Source organism: Lolium rigidum, chromosome 5 (genome assembly GCF_022539505.1).
Source record: "Lolium rigidum isolate FL_2022 chromosome 5, APGP_CSIRO_Lrig_0.1, whole genome shotgun sequence".
Lineage (NCBI taxonomy): Eukaryota > Viridiplantae > Streptophyta > Magnoliopsida > Poales > Poaceae > Lolium > Lolium rigidum.
In genome coordinates, this window is record NC_061512.1 from 34,186,977 (window position 1) to 34,205,123 (window position 18,147).

Below are 18,147 nucleotides of genomic sequence, written 5' to 3' on the forward strand. Positions count from 1 at the left end.
ATGGGGTTTTTATAAGCAGTTCTATAAGCCCATAGTGCTTCCTTCAATTTACTAGCCCAATTCTTTCTAGTTTTATTAACAGTCTTTTGCAAGATAGATTTAATTTCTCTATTTGATAGTTCTACTTGCCCACTAGTTTGAGGATGATAAGCGGAAGCAATTCTATGATTAATACCATATTTAGCAAGAGTTTTTCTAAAACCACCATGAATAAAATGAGAACCTCCATCTGTCATAATATATCTAGGCACTCCAAATCTAGGAAAAATAATGTCTAAAAGCATTCTTAAAGAGGTCTCACCATCAACACTTTTTGTAGGTATGGCTTCCACCCATTTAGTAACATAATCAACAGCAACAAGTATATGAGTGTTACCTTCTGAAGAGGGAAAAGGTCCCATGAAGTCAAATCCCCAACAATCCAATGGTTAACAATCCAATGGTTCAATAACAAGAGTATAATTCATAGGCATTTCATTGCGTCTGGAGATATTACCAACCCTTTGACATTCATCACAAGATAAAATAAACTTCCTTGCATCTTTGAAGAGAGTTGGCCAATAAAAACCTGATTGTAGAACCTTTTGCGCGGTTCTATCTCCGGCGTGATGTCCTCCATAAGCACTACCATGACATTTACTCAATATCTCTTGTTGTTCATATTCGGGAACACATCTTCGCAGAATACCATCCACTCCTTCTTTATATAAGTGTGGGTCATCCCAAAAATAATGCCTCAAGTCATAAAAGAATTTCCTCCTTTGCTGAGCTGAAAAGGTTGGAGGCAAGTACTTGGAAACAATAAAGTTAGCATAATCAACATACCAAGGACTGTCTCGCGAGCTCACCTTTATTACAGCCAATTGTTCATTTGGAAAACTATCATTAACGAGGAACAGGATCATAAGCAATATTTTCCAATCTAGACAAATTATCAGCAACAGGATTATCAACACCTTTCCTATCTACAATATGTAAATCAAATTCTTGCAAAAGAAGTACCCATCTAATAAGCCTTGGCTTAGCGTCTTTCTTTGTCATAAGGTATCTAATTGCAACATGATTGATGTCTACGGGTGCTTCTATTCTTGTAGACAGTGTTGGGCCTCCAAGAGCAGAGGTTTGTAGAACAGCAGCAAGTTTCCCTTAAGTGGATCACCCAAGGTTTATCGAACTCGGTGGAGGAAGAGGTCAAAGATATCCCTCTCATGCAACCCTGCAACCACAAAGCAAGAAGTCTCTTGTGTCCCCAACACACCTAATAGGTGCACTAGTTCGACGAAGAGATAGTGAAATACGAGGTGGTATAAATAAGTATGAGCAATGGCAACGGCACCGAAAAAGTGCTTTGCCCGGACAGTAAACAAGCGATAGTAACGCGAGCGGTAGTAACGCGGTAAAACAAGTAAACAAGCAGCGATAGCGATATTTAGGAACAAGGCCTAGGGATTAGACTTTCACTAGTGGACACTCTCAACTTTGATCACATAACAGTAATAGATAAATGCATACTCTACACTCTCTTGTTGGATGATGAACACATTGCGTAGGATTACACGAACCCTCAATGCCGGAGTTAACAAGCTCCACAATTCAATGTTCATATTTAAATAACCTTAGAGTGCATGAAAGATCAACATGACTAAACCAAGTACTAACATAGCATGCACACTCGTCACCTTCATGCACTATGTAGGAGGAATAGATCACATCAATACCATCATAGCAATAGTTAACTTCATAATCTACAAGAGATCACAATCATAGCCTACGCCAAGTACTAACACGGATGCACACACTGTCACCATTACACCGTGGAGGAGGAATAAAACTACTTTAATAACATCACTAGAGTAGCACATAGATAAATTGTGATACAAAACACATTGCAATCATAAAGAGATATAAATAAGCACTTCACTACGCCATTCATAACAGTGAATAAGTATTCTGTGAAATATAGCCTAAGAGACCCACACGGTGCACACACTCGTCACCTTTACACACGTGGGACAAGGAGTCTCCGGAGATCACATAAGTAAAACTCACTTGACTAGCATAATGACATCTAGATTACAAGTATCATCATATGAATCTCAATCATGTAAGGCAGCTCATGAGATTATTGTATTGAAGCACATAGGAGAGAGATGAACCACATAGCTACCGGTACAGCCCCGAGCCTCGATGGAGAACTACTCCCTCCTCATGGGAGACAGCGAGCGTTGATGGAGATGGCGGTGGTGTCGATGGAGAAGCCTTCCGGGGCACTTCCCCGCCCGGCAGCGTGCCGGAACGGAGACTCCTGTCCCCGGATCTTGGCTTCGCGATGGCGGCGGCTCCGGAAGGTTTTCCGTACCGTGGTTTTTCCGTCTCGAGGTTTTAGGTCGAGGACTTTAAATAGGCGAAGAGGCGGAGTCGGAGGGGCGACGAGGCGGCGACACCATAGGCGGCGCGGCCAGGGCCCGGGCCGCGCCACCTCATGCGTCCGGTGGCCCCGTGGCCCCCTCTCGGCGCTTCTCGGGTGTTCTGGATGCTTCCGGTGAAAATAGGAACCCGGGCGTTGATTTCGTCCAATTCCGAGAATATTTCGTTACTAGGATTTCTGAAACCAAAAACAGCGTAGAAAACAGGAACCGGCACTTCGGCATCTTGTTAATAGGTTAGTTCCGGAAAATGCACGAATATGACATAAAGTGTGCATAAAACATGTAGATATCATCAATAATGTGGCATGGAACATAAGAAATTATCGATACGTCGAGACGTATCAGCATCCCCAAGCTTAGTTCTCGCTCGTCCCGAAGGTGTAAAACGATAACAAAGATAATTTCGAAGTGACATGCCATCATAACCTTGATCATACTATTTGTAAACATATGTAATGAATGCAGCGATCAAAAACAATGGTAATGACATGAGTAAACAAGTGAATCATAAAGCAAAGACTTTTCATGAATAGTACTTCAAGACAAGCATCAATAAGTCTTGCATAAGAGTTAACTCATAAAGCAATAAATCAAAGTAAAGGTATTGAAGCAACATAAAGGAAGATTAAGTTTCAGCGGTTGCTTTCAACTTGTAACATGTATATCTCATGGATAATTGTCAATGCAAAGTAATATAACAAGTGCAATATGCAAGTATGTAGGAATCAATGCACAGTTCACACAAGTGTTTGCTTCTTGAGGTGGGGAGAGATAGGTGAACTGACTCAACATAAAAGTAAAAGAAAGGTCCTCCAAAGAGGAAAGCATCGATTGCTATATTTGTGCTAGAGCTTTGGTTTTGAAAACATAAAGAGAGCAATAAAAGTAAAATTTTGAGAGGTGTTTATTGTTGTCAACGAATGGTAGTGGGCACTCTAACTACCTTATCAACCAGACTTTCAAGAGCGGCTCCCATGAAGGACGTTATCTCTACCAGCAAGGTAGATCATCCCTCTTCTCTTTTGTTTACACATGTACTTTAGTTTAATTTTTCTTTATTTATGGATGACACTCCTCCCAACCTTTTGCTTACACAAGCCATGGCTAACCGAATCCTCGGGTGCCTTCCAACATTCACATACCATGGAGGAGTGTCTATTTGCAAAATTAAGTTGCTTATCGATGAATCGAGCAAAACATGTGAAGAGAATTATTAATGAAAGTTAATTAATCGAGGCTGGGAACCCCATTGCCAGCTCTTTTTGCAAAATTATTGGATAAGCGGATGAAGCCACTAGTCCATTGTGAAAGTCTCGTCGAAGTAAATGACAAGATCGAAAGATAAAACACCACATACTTCCTCATGAGCTATAAAACATTGACACAAATCAGAGGTGATAAATTTTGAATTATTTAAAGGTAGCACTCAAGCAATTTACTTTGGAATGGCGGAGAAATACCATGTAGTAGGTAGGTATGGTGGACACAAATGGCATAGTGGTTGGCTCAAGGATTTTGGATGCATGAGAAGTATTCCCTCTCGATACAAGGTTTAGGCTAGCAAGGTTATTTGAAACAAACACAAGGATGAACCGGTGCAGCAAAACTCACATAAAAGACATATTGTAAACATTATAAGACTCTACACCGTCTTCCTTGTTGTTCAAACTCAATACTAGAAATTATCTAGACTTTAGAGAGACCAATTATGCAAACCAAATTTTAGCAAGCTCTATGTATTTCTTCATTAATAGGTGCAAAGTATATGATGCAAGAGCTTAAACATGAGCACAACAATTGCCAAGTATCAAATTATCCAAGACATTCTACCAATTACTACATGTAGCATTTTCCGTTTCCAACCATATAAAAATGAACGAAGAAGTATAACCTTCGCCATGAACACTAAAAGATAAAGCGTAAGAACACACTGTGTTCATATGATACCAGCGGAGCGTGTCTCTCTCCCACACAAGCATGTATGTATCCAGAGATATGCAAATAACAAAACAAAAACAAGAATACAAGCACAAAGACGCTCCAAGTAAAGTACATAAGATGTGACCGAATAAAAATATAGTTTCGGGGAGGAACCCGATAATTTGTCGATGAAGAAGGGGATGCCTTGGGCATCCCCAAGCTTAGACGCTTGAGTCTTCTTGAACATATGCAGGGATGAACCACCGGGGCATCCCCAAGCTTAGACTCTTCACTCTTCTTGATCATAGTATATCATCCTCCTCTCTTGACCCTTGAAAACTTCCTCCACACCAAACTCGAAACAACTCATTAGAGGGTTAGTGCACAATTAAAAATTCACATGTTCAGAGGTGACACAATCATTCTTAACACTTCTGGACATTGCTCAAAGCTACCGGAAGGTAATGGAACAAAGAAATCCACCCAACACAACATAAAGAAGCAATGCGAAATAAAAGGCAGAATCTGTCAAAACGAACAGTCCGTAAAGACGAATTTTAAAAGGGCACCAGACTTGCTCAAATGAAAATGCTCAAATTGAATGAAAGTTGCGTACATATCTGAGGATCACTCACGTAAATTGGCTTAATTTTCTGAGTTACCTACAGAGAATTAGACCCAGATTCGTGACAGCAAAGAAATGCTGTATCTGCGCAGTAATCCAAATCTAGTATTCAACTTTACTATCAAAGACTTTACTTGGCACAACAAAACATAAAACTAAGATAAGGAGAGGTTGCTACAGTAGTAAACAACTTCCAAGACACAAATATAAAACAAAGTACTGTAGCAAAATAACACATGGGTTATCTCCCAAGAAGTTCTTTCTTTATAGCCATTAAGATGGGCTCAGCAGTTTTAATGATGCACTCGCAAGAAATAGTAGTTGAAGCAAAAGAGAGCATCAAGAGGCAAATTCAAAACAAATTTAAGTCTAACATGCTTCCTATGCATAGGAACCTTGTAAATAAACAAGTTCATGAAGAGCAAAGTGACAAGCATAGGAAGATAAAACAAGTGTAGCTTCAAAAATTTCAGCACATAGAGAGGCATTTTAGTAACATGAAAATTTCTACAACCATATTTTCCTCTCTCATAATAACTTTCAGTAGCATCATTGATGAAATCCACAATATACCCATCACATAGAAGCATTCTTATCATGAGTTCATCATGCATAAAATTATTACTCTCCACATAGGCATAATCAATTTTATTAGTTGTAGTGGGAGCAAATTCAACAAAGTAGCTATCATTATTATTCTCATCAAGTGTAGGAGGCATAGTATAATCACAACAAAATTTACTCTCCATAGTAGGTGGCACCAAAAGACCACTATCATTATAATCATCATATATGGGAGGCAAAGTATCATCAAAGAAAATTTTCTCCTCAATGCTTGGGGGACTAAAAAGATCATGAAAACCAGCTTCCCCAAGCTTAGAACTTTCTATATCATTATCAACAATGGTGTTCAAAGCGTTCATACTAATATTACTACCAAAGATGCAAATAAGGTTCCATAGGTTTTTTAATTTTCGCATCAAACCATCCATGTCTTAAATCAGGAAATAGAATAAGAAGCTCATTGTTGTCCATTATGCCAAACTAGTGTAAACAAGAAACAAAAAGATGCAATTGCAGGATCTAAAGGAAATAGCTTCGAGCACACACACAACGGCAACAGAAAAGTAATTAGTTACCTGGGACCGTAGTATGAATGCCTTTTACCTTTCCTCCCCGGCAAAGGCGCCAGAAAAGTAGCTTGCTGTCCACAACTGGCGCGTGGTTGACGAGGGAGGAAATGGTGTAGCTTTCCTTCGCTCCTCGCAACGGCGCCGGAAAAGTGCTTGATGTCTACGGGTGCTTCTATTCTTGTAGACAGTGTTGGGCCTCCAAGAGCAGAGGTTTGTAGAACGAGCAGCAAGTTTCCCTTAAGTGGATCACCCAAGGTTTATCGAACTCGGGGAGGAAGAGGTCAAAGATATCCCTCTCATGCAACCCCGCAACCACAAAGCAAGAAGTCTCTTGTGTCCCCAACACACCTAATAGGTGCACTAGTTCGGCGAAGAGATAGTGAAATACAGGTGGTATGAATAAGTATGAGCGTAGCAACGGCACCTGAAAAGTGCTTTGCCCAGGACAAGTAAACAAGCAGTAGTAACGCAGCAGTGAGTAACGCAAGAAACAAGTAAACAAGCAGCGATAGCGATATTTAGGAACAAGGCCTAGGGATTAGACTTTCACTAGTGGACACTCTCAACTTTGATCACATAACGGAATAGATAAATGCATACTCTACACTCTCTTGTTGGATGATGAACACATTGCGTAGGATTACACGAACCCTCAATGCCGGAGTTAACAAGCTCCACAATTCAATGTTCATATTTAAATAACCTTAGAGTGCATGAAAGATCAACATGACTAAACCAAGTACTAACACAGCATGCACACTGTCACCTTCACACTATGTAGGAGGAATAGATCACATCAATACCATCATAGCAATAGTTAACTTCATAATCTACAAGAGATCACAATCATAGCCTACGCCAAGTACTAACACGGATGCACACACTGTCACCATTACACCGTGCAGGAGGAATAAAACTACTTTAATAACATCACTAGAGTAGCACATAGATAAATTGTGATACAAAACACATTGCAATCATAAAGAGATATAAATAAGCACTTCACTACGCCATTCATAACAGTGAATAAGTATTCTCGTGAAATATAGCCTAAGAGACCCACACGGTGCACACACTGTCACCTTTACACACGTGGGACAAGGAGTCTCCGGAGATCACATAAGTAAAACTCACTTGACTAGCATAATGACATCTAGATTACAAGTATCATCATATGAATCTCAATCATGTAAGGCAGCTCATGAGATTATTGTATTGAAGCACATAGGAGAGAGATGAACCACATAGCTACCGGTACAGCCCCGAGCCTCGATGGAGAACTACTCCCTCCTCATGGGAGACAGCAGCGTTGATGGAGATGGCGGTGGTGTCGATGGAGGAGCCTTCCGGGGGCACTTCCCCGCCCCGGCAGCGTGCCGGAACAGAGACTCCTGTCCCCCAGATCTTGGCTTCGCGATGGCGGCGGCTCTGGAAGGTTTCTCGTACCGTGGTTTTTCCGTCTCGAGGTTTTAGGTCAGGGACCTTTAAATAGGCGAAGAGGCGGAGTCGGAGGGGCGACGAGGTGGCGACACCATAGGGGGGCGCGGCCAGGGCCCAGGCCGCGCCACCCTGTCGTCTGGGGACCACATGGCCCCCCTCGGCGGCTCTCGGGTGTTCTGGATGCTTCCGGTGAAAATAGGAACTCGGGCGTTGATTTCGTCCAATTCCGAGAATATTTCGTTACTAGGATTTCGAAACCAAAAACAGCAGAAAACGAGAACTGGCACTTCGGCATCTTGTTAATCGGTTAGTTCCAGAAAATGCACGAATATGACATAAAGTGTGCATAAAACATGTAGATATCATCAATAATGTGGCATGGAACATAAGAAATTATCGATACGTCGGAGACGTATCAATGATCAGTATGAATCGTAACTTTTAAATCAACAATATAGGATCTAAATTTATCACAAGCAAAGACTACAGCTAACAATTCTTTTTCAGTAGTAGCATAATTTCTTTGAGCAGCATCAAGAGTTTTAGTAGCATAATGAATAACATTCAGTTTTTATCTACTCGTCGTCCAAGAACAGCGCCTACAACAAAATCACTAGCATCACACATAATTTCAAATGGTAAGTTCCAATCGTGAGGTTCAACTATAGGGGCAGTTGTTAAGGCTTTCTTTAGAGTTTCAAAAGCTTCCTTACAATCATCATCAAAAACAAAAGGTACATCTTTTTGAAGAAGATTAGTAAGAGGCTTTGAAATCTTAGAGAAGTCTTTAATAAACCTCCTATAAAACCCAAACATGACCAAGAACACTACGAATACCTTTAACATCCCTAGGATAGGGCATCTTCTCAATGGCTTCATCTTTAGCTCTATCAACTTCAATACCTCTCTCGGAAATTTTATGTCCCAATACAATTCCTTCATTAACCATAAAGTGGCATTTCTCCCAATTAAGAACAAGGTTAGTTTCTTCACATCTCTGCAAAACTTTATCAAGGTTTCGCAAGCAACTATCAAAAGAATTCCCATAGACAGAAAAATCATCCATGAATACCTCTACAATACTCTCACAAAAGCCATGAAAAATAGCAGACATGCATCTTTGAAAAGTAGCAGGAGCATTACATAAACCAAAAGGCATACGCCTATAAGCATAAGTTCCATAGGGACAAGTGAAAGTGGTTTTCTCTTGATCTTTAGTTTTAACAAAGAATTTGTGAAAACCCGGAATAACCATCAAGAAAGCAAAAATGAGTATTTTTAGATAACCTTTCTAACATTTGATCAATAAAAGGCAAAGGGTAATGATCTTTCTTAGTAACCTTATTAACTTTTCGATAATCAATGCACATTCTATAACCTACAACTACTCTTTGAGGTATGAGCTCATCATTATCATTAGGCACAACAGTCATTCCTCCTTTCTTAGGAACACAATGCACAGGACTAACCCATCTACTATCAGCAATAGGATATATAATACCAGCTTCAAGGAGTCTTAATACCTCATTTCTTACCACATCCTTCATCTTAGGAATTAGACGACGCCGAGGTTCAACAACGAGCTTCGCATCATCTTCCATATTAATGGCGTGTTGGCAAATAGACGGAGAAATCCCCTTCAAGTCATCAAGAGTGTAGCCAATAGCACCTCGATGTTTCTTCGATATTTCCAATAACCTTTCTTCTTCAAACTCTGAAAGCTTAGAACTAATAATAACATGATATATTTTCTTATCATCAATATGAGCATATTTAAGATTATCAGGCAATGGTTTCAAATCAAAGACAGGATCTTCCTTTGGTGGTGGTGTTGTACCCAAATCTTCCACCGGTAAATCATGCTTAAGAATAGGTTGACGAAGGAAAATTTCATCAAGCTCATTTCTTTCTTCCCTAAAAACTTCACTCTCACTATTCTCCAAATGTTGCCTGCAAAGGATTATTAGGAGCAAGAACAATAGATGCACACTGTTCAACTTTAAAATCACTATTAGGCGAATCAATTTTATAAGGAGTTTTGGTAAATTTAGAGAAGTTAAACTCATAAGATTCACCAGCAAATTTAGTCAAAATTTTCTCTTTCTTGCAATCTATAATTGCTCCACATGTATTTAGAAAAGGTCTACCAAAAATGATAGGACAATATTTACTAGCAGTAGAACCAAGTACCAAAAAGTCAGCAGGATATTTAATCTTACCACATAGAACTTTCACATCTCGAATAATACCAATAGGAGAGATAGTTTCTCTATTAGCCAGCCGAATAACCACATCAATATCTTCAAGTTCACAAGAACCAATTTCGTGCATAATCTCCGTGTAAAGCTCATAAGGAATAGCACTAATAGTTGCACCAATATCACATAAACCATAATAACAATGATCACCAATTCTAACGGATAGCATAGGAACACTAGCTTTCCTAGATTTATTAGGATGCGAAACAATATTTGAAGCATCTTCACAGAAAATAATATGACCATCTTCTACGTTTTCAGTCACAAGATCTTTAACAATTGCAACAAGCGAGGTTCAACTTTTATTTGTTCTTCGAGTTCTATAGGTTTCTTTTCACTTTTATGAACCGCACTATTTATAACGAGTACTCCTTCATTTTAGCGAGGGAAAGGAGTTTTTTCAATATAAGCTTCGGGAATAACATGATCAACAGTTTCAACTACAACACATTTATTTATAGATGAATCAATTTTATCTTTATACGGTTCATGATACTTATCAAAGTTCTTCTTAGGCAATTCATAATGAGAAGCAAAAGCTTTATAAAGATTTGCAGCAACTTGAGAATCAAGACCATAAGTAGCACTCATATTACGAAATTTATCAGTATCCATAAAAGCTTCAATGCATTTATAATCATAATTTATACCCGATTCTCTATCCTTGTCGTTCTCCCATCCTTCGGTATTTTCTTGGATCCGATTAAGAAGGTCCCTTTTAAACTCTTCCTTGTTGCGTGTAAATGATCCAGAACAAGAAGTATCCAAGCAAGGTCTTGTCTTGAAAAGAAAGTCTTGCATAGAAATTATCAATAATAATATTACCAGAAGCTCATGAATGGGGCATTTGAGCATTAAAGACTTCAATCTCCCCCACGCTTGGGCAATACTTTCTCCTTCATGAGGCCAAAAATTATATATGCGATTCCGATCTTTGTGAATCTCACTTGGAGGATAGAACTTAGAATAAAACCGGGGCACAATATCATTCCATTCAAGAGAATCCCCATTATCCAAGAATTTATACCAATGCGCCGCTTTACCGGACAGCGATACAGAGAATAGTTTCTTCCTCACTTCATCCATAGCAATACCCGCACACTTGAATAAACCGCATAATTCATGTAAGAACAGTGAATGATCTCCGGGTGGACAGTTCCATCCCCCGTATAACGGTTACCCACTACACGTTCAATAATTTTCATAGGTATTTTGTATGGTAATTCTTCCTTACTGGCGCCTCATCCACTACCTTTGCAGTAGTAGTAGATTTCGCAAATAAACACTCAAGAGAAGATCTCTCCATAATGAGTTATAGCAGCAGTGCGAAATAAAATCAGCACAAACAGTAGAAATTTCCCTTACCAATTCCACTTACCAATAGCGCTTCACTCCCCGGCAACGGCGCCGAGAAAATAGTCTTGATGACCCACAAGTATAGGGGGTGTATCGCAGTATCTTCGATTAGTAAGAATGTCGATCCCAACGAGGAGCAGAAGGTGTTGACAAGCAGTTTCGATGAAGGATTCACTGTAAATGCTCACAGACAAGTATTCAGGGGTTTTTGATGTAACAGATGAATAAAGTACGAGTAAGTAAAGTGCGAGAGTAACAATTGCAGCGAGTGGCCCAATCCTTTTTAGCACAAAGGACAAGCCGGTTTGTTTACTTATAATGACCAAACGTTCTCGAGGACACACGGGATTTTAGTCTAGTGCTTTCGCTACATACGGCTAATTAATCTTCATTGTTTTGATAAGTGTTGTGTGGGTGAACCTATGCTAATGTACCGCCCTTCCTAGGACTAATACATACTTGTGATTATACCCCTTACAAGCATCCGCAACTACAAGAAAGTAATTAAGATAAATCTAACCACAGACTTTAAACTCGAGATCCCGCGATCCCTCCCGCATCGATATACCAACGGGGCTCGGGTTTCGTCACTCCGGCAACCCCGTAATTGGCAAACGAGTACAAGATGCATTCCCCTATGCCCATAAAGGTGAAGTGTCGTGTAGTCGACGTTCACACGACACCACTAGAAGAATAACACCACAACTTAAATATCATAACATTGAATATTATTTAACCATACTTCACTACTAACATTTAGACTTCACCCATGTCCTCAAGAACTAAACGAACTACTCACGAGACATCGTATGGAACATGATCAGAGGTGATATGATAATGAATAACAATCTGAACATAAACCTTGGTTCAACGGTTTCACTCAATAGCATCAATAACAAGTAGAAATCAACACCGGGAGAGTTTCCCCTATCAAACAATCAAGATCAAACCCAAATTGCTACAGCGGTGACGAGGTGCAGCGGTGGAGACGGCGGTGATGATGATGAAGATGATGGTGATGGTGATGGAGATGATGTCCAGCTCGATGGCGGTGACGATGGCGTCGATTTCCCCCTCCGGGAGGGAATTTCCCCGGCGGATCTCAGCCTGCCGGAGAGCTCTTTTCTCTCTGGTGTTCTCCGCCCCGCAGAGGCGGCTGTGACTCTTCGCGACGTACCCCCTCTGGCTTAGGTTTTCGGGACGAAGGCATACGCGAAGAAAAGGAGGCGAGAGGGGGCTGTGGGCCCCCTCCTCACAGGGCGGCGCGGCCAGGGCAGGGGCCGCGCCGGCCTGTGAGGAGGGCCCATGGCGGCCCTCCTCAGCTCCCCCTTTTGGCTCCCTTCGTCATCTGGAAAAATAGGAGTTTTCGTGTAATTTCCGTCAATTGTTGATCTTCCGAAATATTGCGTTCTGACGATGCTTTTTCCAGCAGAATCCTGGCTCCGGTGCGCGATCCCCAAATAATCATGAAACATGCAAAATAGATGAAATAACATAAGTATCCTCTCCAAATATGAAATATATCAATGAATAACAGCAAATTATGATATAAAATAGTGATGCAAATTGGGCGTATCAGCGCGGGTCGGCGCTTTTCGTCCGTCATCGTCATCCGAGCCTCCTCGATGGCGACGTCGAGGGCGTGGCCCCGGGGCGGCGGCGGGATTGGTACGCCGCCAGCACTTAGCCGCCACCCGCCGCCGGGAGGCCTCGTGTCCGGCGGGCAGGGGTACCCCGCCTGGTGGAGGAGGTGCCCCTCCCACGCGTGGAGCGACCGGCGGGGGAAGCCGTTGTTGGCTGTGCCATCTTCGTCGTTGAACGCCATGGATCGGGAGAGTGGAACGGGGATACGCGTCGCGGCGAACGGAGCGGGGTATATAGGCGCGGCTGGTGCCGGCGATTAAATGACGCGTGGAATGCGACGCGTCCGCGGCGAGCTGACCGGCGGCAGGCTTTTAGTGCGCGCGGAAGACGATGCGTGTGTCGTTGACCGGTCGGGTCCACCACTGCGGCGAAGACGAAGCGAAAAGCGCAGGAGAAATATCTCGGCGTTTCGCGCGCTTTCGCTTCGTCCGGAGTCCCCGAGCGCTCCCCGGTAGGCCGGGGTTGGCGTGGGCTTGCCGGATGGATGAAAACCCAAATCCAGCGAAAAACGAGGAACCGGGGGCGCGGCTGGACCATTTTTCGCCGTTCGGATGAAAAAATGGCACGCCGGGACCTGTTCGTGGAGACGAGTGGAGATGCTCTAACTATTAAGAAACGGAAAAACGACTGCTTAGCTAACTGTCTAGCTATATCGACGACCTAGCTTTCCCGCGAACGGAAGAAAAAAAGCGAGTGCTGATAATCCTCTTGGATGCTCTCGCTTCGATGGGCTACAGTGATGCTGGCTGGCTGGCTTCCCATATCGATATCGTGCGCCATACTCAAATGTACGCCATTAAACATCTTGCATGTCTATCTCGTAGTGCTACAATCCATTCTGATGACATTTTGATTTGTCTCCCTAGCTCTACTCTACATGATTGTTCATGTTTTACCGTCAATGTAAACTTCACTGCCTTTTAGTTAATGTAGGACATATATAGTACTCCTTCAGATTATGGGTTATAACGCCTAAGCGTTTTGTTTTTTGTTTTTTTAGATAATATAAGTTCTCTTTTATTTATTGTTTTCTCTTCTCCAATGCATGCTCGTTTTCTTTCTCTGTTTTCTCACATGCATGTAAAACTATTGATGCGTAAGAGGTATATGAACATTTTTGGTCCTAACGGATTGGCCTTAGGTTTTGTTATCACTAACGAAATGAGTTCTCGGTACTTATAAAATGCAAGACATATGGTCAAAAACCGAACTTTGGACAAACCGTTACTCTACACATTTTATATAACATATATTTAATACTACCTGATTCAGTTATATACTAACACAAACATGCATGCAGGTTCTCCTTGAGGCACCGTAGTAGTCAAAATCATACAAATTAGTTGTTGAAATCAGCCAAATTATTTGAATATCAGATTTATAATGGATATGTATGATTAAATTAGATACCCGGAGTTGTATTTACGTAAGACAAACGTGGCATGTCACGAGCCGTGTAATTCACGTCGTCTGTTTCTATGTACAAATTGGTGCAATTGAGCTTACTGCGCCTGGATTTTATTTTGAGAATCAACACCATATATATTTATAGTAATAAATAGTACATGATAGGGATAAACGAGCCGTCTTCAGCTTTGACAACGTAAATTCTAAAGGAAAGGACCAAATTTTCAAAGTCTTCAAAAATTTCTTCTTTCGTGAAATAATCTTGTACTTTTTCTGAAGGTAGGCAAAATTTGACATGTACATCTCAACGAAGGTTCTCCCATAATTTTAATTTGAGCCGCAATACCAAAGCTATGTGCACGTGAACAACCATTTAAGTAGTCAATCCATATCGGCAATAGTACCAACACCTGTATGTCATGGAAAATAATTGAAGAGCCTGGTCAACGTCACCGGAGAGCCGAGAGTATAAATCACCATTGTCGAGGACGTAACAGCCACGACAAATAGTGCGAGGACAATCCTCCTCGCAACAACCATAAGAAAAGATCCAAAATTGATCCCGTAAAGCGAGATCTGAAGGCTTGTACCTAGAAAATTATAATCTCCCAACACCACCATTGATGTCAGGAAGGAGAACTCATCATCGAACGAAGTACCGCATATCACTTATTGTAGACAATGCCATCTCCGTTGCGGTGGATGCCAAAAAGAAGATGGCCACACATGCATAAATCAGGTTCCAACCTCTCCCAACGTCGGCGAGGCCTGCCGTAGCAGGGGGAACGAACCTATATATGGGGAGGTGCAGGCGGAGTTGTGTTTCTAACGAGGCGGAGCTAAGTTTCCAAGATTCTTTTTCTGCGTCCCTCCACCATGCATGGGCTTGCTCCTTGATATTGTTTGTGTCATGTTTGAAGACGTAAATCCAAATAGAGCGTAATTTCATAACCCAGTCGTGGACCATTTCGTGATCCGTGGAACGAGTCTGCCAAATGTGTACAACTTATTTCAAATTTGACATCATAGCAAATAAAATTCGGAAACTTAAAATCAAAGACTCTAAATATTTACTTTCCCATTTTTCTAAAACATAGCAAATTGTTGAATTATTTTATGAAAATTTGTATGGGTAAGTTGCAACTCACTCTATGTCCATAATTTTTCAAATCTTGAAACCAAACCATCCATGCGATTCGGGGCAAATTTTCTATTGCAAGTCCAAATGGTAACCACACTAGGATAGTGCAGGTAAAATATTTTACGACGAATTTGGTTTATTTCTCCTAGTCGTCCACCTATTTTCTGAAAAAAAAGTTTGAAAGTTTGAGACTAATTTATGAACACTGAAGTGTGGTCATATATTCAACGGTTAGCAATTTTGTTTAACTAATTTCTAATTTTTTATTAAGCACATGGTAATCCCTACTACATTGTCAAAGAATTTATATTATCAGTTGTTAACTACTAAAGGCACAACACAGAGTAAACAAAACTATAAATTCCCGCAAATACTAAACATCCAACCACGGGTCATCCTATCCGCTGTATGTAGTTCCGCTGGATTAGCTTAAACAAATTTTGAATACCTCTTGAACAAGAGAAAACTTTTAAAACCATTTAGTTTGATTCCTGTATAGTTATGACCATGCCTAAAAATTGAAGCTTCCTGGTTACCATAGTGTTTCTTTAAACCGAGCTCTACTTTGTTAGTCCATAAATACATTATTTTACTACAATCTTGTTTCATTATTTTGCTCATTGGCGTTGAATCCAAAAGTTGACAGCTTGACTATATGAATTATAATTCATTTTACAATGATGATTTTGAGTTATTTACATAAAAAAATTCAATGTTCTGCGTAAAAGGATCACAACTAGCAGATCTTCATAATTGTAAGTAAATAAACTACACTATTTTGGATAGATCTTCGTAAACATATTTAATGTATCAGAAAACAAAAATTTATTTATAAGTGTGCGAAAATTAATCACAACAGATAGATCTTCATAGTGTACTTAAATTATTGTGTAATGAAACAAATATCATCAAAGATAGTTTTGAAGTGGCGATATCTTATATATCTTAACAAATTTGGTGGATAGAAAACCAAATAACTTGTAACTGTGTAATATGAGTATCTATGAAACATGAATTTTCTCTCTAGAAGATTCGACACAATGCAGCTGGCGTCCCAGATGGCTATTGTGCTAGTGTATTTATAATTGTATTTTTTTGATGGATCCTTTTGTTAGGTGTAGTGATATTGATTTTGTGTCATATAACCCGTATATTCTTATTGGAGATAAATGAATCATATATATTGAAAATAAATAAATTATTAGTGAAAGCTGTATCTGAATCAATAAATTACGACACATATTTTCTGTAGAAATGTACCAGAAAATAACAATACAAAACCTTGATTGGATCGATGGCCATAAAGGTTAGAGGATAAATCGGTTAATAATACATAATTATTGTTGTATACTCATATTTTAGAGGGAGGGGTCGATCGGACTGCCCAGGTGTGTACATATGTATACTACTTCCTCCATTCCATGTTAATTGATGTATATATGCATGCATCTGCCATAGATCGACGACGGCCATCTCTCTCAGCTCAGCTATATCGCCACCCTGTCCGCTGACTTCATCGCGGAACCAGGGTTGCAAATGCATGCATGGGTTTCTCCGGTGCCCATGAAGCGCCCATTTTTCATGGAGAAAAAACAAAATCGGACAAACTCGTTCGATCCTTCGGCCAACACCTGTACCTTTCTTGCCAGCTCGAGCTCATTACAAGTACGGATCTGCAAATCTGATAGGTCGTGAATTATGCGACACCAAGCCACCAGTCGATGGAGCAAAATTTATCCATGGATAATCTAGGCAGAGAACAGTTATTTTTTCAGACTCAGAATGTACATATCCATGGGTTACATACGTGGTGTAAGCAAATATCGTTGACGACCAGTGTTTTGCAGCAGTGTTCTCGATAAGTTGGGGTGGTGACTGTGTCTAGCTTCATTCGTGTCTGTACTCTTTGAGCTTCGCTTCTTAGTTTCTGGGATCACAATCCGAGGTCTAACCTTAAGGGCTTATTTGATTCATAGGATTCGTATAGAAACTGTTTAGGATTTAGATCGTATGGAAATTTTTCCTACACTAGTTGTTTGATTCATAGGAACATATATCCTATAGTAATCTTGTAGTGTAAATCGTATAGAAATAAAACACAACTCATCTTCCTATATGATTTAACTAGCCATGACATCTCAATCATATGCTTTCCCTATTCCTATGATTTTCCTATCCTATAAATCAAAGGAGCCCTAAGTGGTTACCTGGCAATGGTGACTCCTTGATTATTTTCTTGTTGGCAATGTCTAGAGACAGGATCATCTACATGCCATGCTGGTTAAGTGGTTAGATCGGACGAGAACGACACTTTTGTGCACAATTACTTTTTTGGAGGCGTTGTTTTGTAGAAGATTTTTCGGAGTCGAGGTGTCGTCACCACTATTGTGCTATTGCGGTCACAAGTCTCTAATAGCGTCGGCAGGGTTTTCGTTTTTTTTTTTCTCTTCTCTTCTCTTTTTTTTTTGGCTTTGGGCATCCTTAATGTGTAGAATTTCTCTACTCATTATGTTGTTGCAGCTCAGTATCTTCTTGGTATTAGTATGTTCTCTTTATAAAAAAATGCCCCCTCTTATCCGAATTATTTGTCGGAGATTTTTCTTGACATACATATATCTAGATACTACCTCCATCGCAAAGCGTAAGGATTATATTTGTTTGAAAAGTCAAACTAAGTAAAGTTTCACCAAACTTTTAGAATACTATCAACAAATATAAGATTTTGTAGATATCATACGAAAATATAATTTATTATTTGTTTAATGATATTAGTTTTGTATTGTGCATGTTAATA